Below are 6,000 nucleotides of genomic sequence, written 5' to 3'. Positions count from 1 at the left end.
TATACTCCTTTCCATTGAATTATCCAGCTTTGTGCCAGTATAAAAGGATCTAATTATTATAACTTTACAATATGTTTTAATATATGGCAGGTCTAGTATAAAAAATTTATTCTTTTGGATGAACTTTAGTATTACTCTGACCACTTCCTCATGGTCCTCACCCCTGTTCCCTGGGGATGGTTATTCAATATGCCATTTGAGGAAACTGCTCATCCTCTGAGCTGGGGGTTCCGCTGGGCCCACAGTGTCTTGATAATAAACCTAGTATAACTTTCATGATGCAATTCTAAGAATTTAAGTTGGGAGTTTTGATAATAAAATGCAAAATTAATTTTCATGGCTTTACAACTGTACCAGAGAAAACTTCACTTATATTTTTATGTCAAATGACTTATGAAGAGCTAACATCAAATAGGTCTGGACACTTCAGCGAATCTATAATCTAGAGAATAATCAATGGTTTTTTGTGAGGGGAGGCTGGGTCCAAGATTATTTACAACTGCATTCTTTTTTTTTTTTTTTTTTTTTTTCTTTGCGATACGCGGGCCTCTCACTGTTGTGGCCTCTCCCGCTGCGGAGCACAGGCTCCGGACGCGCAGGCTCAGCGGCCATGGCTCACGGGCCCAGCTGCTCCACGGCATGTGGGGTCTTCCCAGACCGGAGCATGAACCCGTGTCCCCTGCAACTGCAGGAGGATTCTCAACCACTGCGCCACCAGGGAAGCCCCTACAACTGCATTCTTTACGCATAGGAAAACTTAAACTCTGAGAGACTGAAATACAACCAAGACTCCAGTATAACCTTCTATAGGCCCAGTACTTTTGTTCCTCTCGTTCTTTCTAGACACTTATAAGAGCACTAATCTAGAAGTGAGCATATATGAGTCGGGTTTTGACTCTGGCTTAGCAAATTTGGGCAAAACATTTAACTTCTGAGACTCAGATCTCCATTCCTACAACATGGGAATGATAGTAGCTGTTCTGGGCAAGTCATTGGTTTTTAACATAAAATGTATGTGTAGGTATCATGTAAACTGTCCCATGCCATACAAATGTGAATTAATATATTTTCTGTCTCTTGTCTCTTTTACCTTCTTTAATCATCAAGGCATTCTGCCCTATCTTCTCTGTTAAACTTTTCAGCCAACTCTGATTTTTTTGACCTATCATGAGTCCCAAACAGCTACTCATTTGCCTATATTAGTTATCGTTGCTCATTTACTTTTTGGTGACTCCACTAGCCTTTTTGCAAGATCCTTGCCCCTCTTCTCAAGTAGTTCAGCTCTTAAGAATGGGGAAAACTCTCACCACATGTTAATTTCTTATAGCCACCGATGTCTACTCAAGACATGAAATAGTGATTAAGAAACAAAGATGAACATTGATAAGGATATGAGATTAGTTTTATATCTGTTAAACTTTCATTTGACTTTTAAAATAAAATGGTTTACGAAAGCTTTGAATTACTAGGCTGTAGGATGCTCCGGAGATCAGAAGTAGTAACACAGAAGTCTGGGCACTAGATACTGTATTAAATAAAAATCCCAATGGAATTTGAGGGTTGGGGAGGTTAGACAGGGAGAACTTATAAAAATTTGACAGTGACTGTCAGGTTCATTTGGAAAAACAATTAGGTGACAATGGATATTTTTAAAAAAGAAAAACAAATCAGAGGGCTTACCTGGCCAAAATTTAAAGCTCATTATTAAGCTTTGTAATCACTTTCGTCCTTTGTGCCTTAGGTATTCGGGTTCCTCATGCATAAGGTAATTTCATAAAAGTTTTAGGAAAGAAAAAAACAATTACACGCACACACACACAGACTGTGCTTGTTTATTACTGTTATGAGAATGATACATGGCCATAGGAGAAATTTGCAAAAGTGCAGCAAAACACTAAGGAAAACTAATCGTTTGTAATGCAAGCAAATTAATATTTTGCTGCCTATCCTTTCAACTTTTAATGTATAGTTTCTCTCTATATATATTTTTTAATAAATTTATTTATGTATTTATTTATTTTTGGCTGCACTGGGTCTTCGTTGCTGTGCATGGGATTTTTCTAGTTGCGGCGAGTTGGGGTTACTCTTCTCTGCGGTGCACAGGCTTCTCATGGCAGTGGCTTCTCTTGTTGCTGAGCACCGGCTCTAGGCGCGCGGGCTTCAGTAGTTGTGGTGCCCGGGCTCAGTAGTTGTGGCTGGTGGGCTCTAGAGCACAGGCTCAGTAGTTGTGGCGCATGGGTTTAGTTGCTCTGCGGCATGTGGGATCTTCCCCGACCAGGGCACGAACCCGTGTCCCCGGCACTGGCAGGCAGATTCTTAACAACTGCGCCACCAGGCAAGCCCCTATATATTTTTTCTTTACAAATTTTTATATAAAAATTTAAACATTAACCTTATACCTATGTAATACATGTGACTTGCTTTTTTCACTTACTCTATCATGAACATTTTCTCATGATTCCATGGACTCTACTGGATGTCGGGTTTGTTTTTTCTTTTCTTTATTTTGGCTTAAAAGATGAACATTTACTTTTGTTCTTAAAAAGAAAAAGCAAATTTTCAGTTTATGCCAGTAGGTGTCATCCATTCACACAAAGCACAACGCAGGAAACCTAATGTAATTTGACTTAACCTCTGTAATTTCTATCAAGTTCCAGTGTTGTGTTCTAGCTTATCTGAGTCCCTTGGGTGAAGAGCATTTAGGTTCTTAATAGAAATTGGAGAAGATGCTACCTTTGCCCTTAAGGTGCTTGCAAAGAAAGAAAGAAGAAAAAAAAAAAAGAACAGTTTTGAAATAAAATGAATTTCATAAGCTTATACTTATCATTTTATATCCTAAAAATACATCAATTACTTGGAAGAGGTTGTTAAAATCTTACTCTGAGTTAGCCATCCAAATAAGGTCAATTATGCTATTGTCTTTTTTTTTCTGAAAGGGGGTCACCAATCCAGATTTTGTGTATAAAAATTCAAGATGAGTCAAAATATAATGATATATTTAAAAAATATCAAAAAACTGTGAAAAAGTTATGAAATTTAAAAATTATAATGACTATACTTTTCGGTATCATGTAACAGTTCTTAAGAAATTTTATACCCATTACCTTTTGGTCCTCGCAAGAATCGTCCAAGGTTCTAAATGAGTAAACTTTTGTTCAGAGAGGTTAGGCATCTTGCTCAGGGCCACATGGCTGGTAAATGATGAATCCAGGTCTTGAACAAGGATCTTCTGACTTTGTATGCATACGTATATAGTGCCAAATGAGCGTTATCCTTTAAAGCAGAGGTTAGACCAAACTGGATCTTCAGATATGTTCTATTTGCCTCCCAGAGTACTCGCTCAGACTGTATTTTAAATTTTTTGAATAAGTTGTAAAATTTAAAAATTGGGACCTTTCCCACAAAGACTAGACTTTCATATATATTTGGAAAAAAGCAGAAGATATGGCTACATTGGGGTTGTATTCCCTTGTAGCAATGTACAGCTGGATCTGAATGGCTGCTTTTCCTGTGTGCTCTCCAACTTGCCCCACTTTCCACCACTCCCTATTTCCTTATACCAGGTCCACTTCATTCGTTTCTTTCATCTGCCTGGCCCCCTGTTTGCATATGAGTTTGCAAGTCTTTTGTGTTTCAGTCTTCCAGGAAAGGTTACGTACTCCTTTCAACAATTGTATTATAGTTCAAAGTCTTTTTTGGAAGCGTTCAGAATCAGGTTAAGAGTCACACACGAACACACTGTAAGAACACACTGTGAGAATGCCATGAGAGGACAGGGATAGAGACAGGAGTGACGCAGCTGCTAGCCAAGAAACACCAAGGATTGCAGGCAACCCCCAGAAGCTAGGAAGAGGCAAAGAAGTGTTCTATTCAGAGTCTCAGAGGGAACGTGGCCTTGTTGACACCGTGATTTTGGACTTCTAGCCTCTGGAACTGTGAGCCAATAAATTTCTATTGTGTCAAGCCACTCAAAAATAAAGAAGACAGGGCTTCCCTGGTGGCGCAGTGGTTGAGAGTCCGCCTGCCGATGCAGGGGACATGGGTTCGTGCCCCGATCCGGGAAGATCCCACATGCCGCGGAGCGGCTGGTTCCGTGAGCCATGGCCGCTGAGCCTGCGCGTCTGGAGCCTGTGCTCCGCAACGGGAGAGGCCACAACACTGAGAGGACGGCGTACCGCAAAAAAAAATAATAATAATAAAAATAAAAATAAAGAAGACAGTCACACAAGAAAACTGGTGCTTGTATGTTAGCCCATTTAATTTCTTAATTAACAGCGGCATTATCTGCTTGACGACTTAGGAGGAGTATATAGAATGAAGAAAGCAGAGGATGAAGCTCAAATTCTGGGGAATGTCAACATCAACATTTAGGAGGAGAGAGGAATTAGAAGAACTGGCTAAGAAGAAAAGGGGTCTGAGAGATGGAGGTTAAAAAGGAGAGAGCAATGATCTGACCAATCACTCTGATGCAGACCACAGAGGGGCTTTGATGAAATGTTTGAAATTAGGAGGAAAAAGGTTCCCTTCTGAGAGTTAGACTGTATTCAACACAGAATAGATCACAGTAGAGGCAGCAAAATAAACTAAAGGAGCAGAATGGCTCTTAGTTCTGATAATTCCATCAGGACTGGGTGGTACTGTTTTCGAGATAGAGTAAGTGTAACATCAACACCAAGTAAGCATAGCATCAAACGGTTCAGAGAAATCAAGGAAGGGAAGGATGGAGAGTGTTGGTTGGAGTTGGCAATGTGGAGGTCATGGTGGGCTTAGGGAAGGCAGTTCCAATGAAACGATAGAAACAGAAACCAACATACAGTGGGTTGAGGAACATCTAGGAAGCAGTGAAGGGTAGAGACTGAGGGTGGTCTTCTCTTTACTAAGGAAGGAGAGGGAAGTTGATGGCAGGGTTGCAGGGTCTGAAGAAATGTGTTTGTATGTGTTAATGATCGAAGAGCTTCTAGCATGTTTATAAATGGAAGGGAAAGAGATATTGAAAGGCAGGAGTAAAAGGTGGGACTGAGGGAACCAGAACCCTGGAGATTCTGGAGGGAATGGGATCCAGAGAGGGGCTTTGTGATGTTTGGAGCAACGGCACCATCATTAGAATGGGGGCCTTGCTGCCAAAGTGACCAAGTTGAGGTATTTTTGTTAAAAATATCAGTAATATCACTTTATAGTCACATCTTACACTATGATTTTTTTCACCATTCATGGAAACGTGCAATTAGTTTTCTGGGCTTTAAGGATGGATTAATAACTTTTAAATGAGAAAATATTATTTGGCTGTTAAAATGGAATGTTCTTTTGTTTGATGATTAGGGATGGACAAATGATCAGATAAGAGATAAATCAGTATCATTAGTGATTATATTATTGAATTAATTTCAACGTGAAATACAAACAAATTTGACTATTTTATGCCCTCAGATTAACCATTCAAAGAGCAAAGTGTTAATTGGTGATGGTTCCTGAGGTAACATGGTTCCTTCAAAAGTCAAGGATTCTTCCAACACTCACTCATTCAACCAATACTTATGGAGCATCTGCTCTGCTCCAGGCACTGTGTGGGGCGGTGAAGACATGGCTACAGACAGGCATCTTCAGTCTTTTTCCTAATGCTACTCACAGCCCAGTAGGGAAGCAAACAGGCCATTGCAGTAGCATGATGAGCTTTAGGATGGGGGATACAGAGGGACTTTATGGGGTTGAGGAAAAGGCACCCAATGGATGCTAGCTATGAAGTAAACGGATCGGGAAAGGCCTCTTCGATGAATTTGTGGGCATGTAAGCAAAGACCTGAAGACTGGTAAGATTTCTGCAGAAGAAGGGAGGCTTGGGTGGTGAGGAGGGGAAGTGAGGACAAGAGGAGGGCTCCTGGTGGTTGCAGGAGAAGGAACACATGAGGCAGGAGACGGGGCTCACGGGAACCCTCTTGTAAAGGGTCTTGTAGAGTCTGGGTGGCTTAGCTATCTGGCAGGAGGCTGGGGGAGGGTGCGAAGC

The sequence above is a fragment of the Lagenorhynchus albirostris genome, chromosome 6, assembly GCF_949774975.1.
Source record: "Lagenorhynchus albirostris chromosome 6, mLagAlb1.1, whole genome shotgun sequence".
In the NCBI taxonomy this organism is placed as follows: Eukaryota; Metazoa; Chordata; class Mammalia; order Artiodactyla; family Delphinidae; genus Lagenorhynchus; species Lagenorhynchus albirostris.
This window is presented reverse-complemented; position numbering follows the sequence as displayed.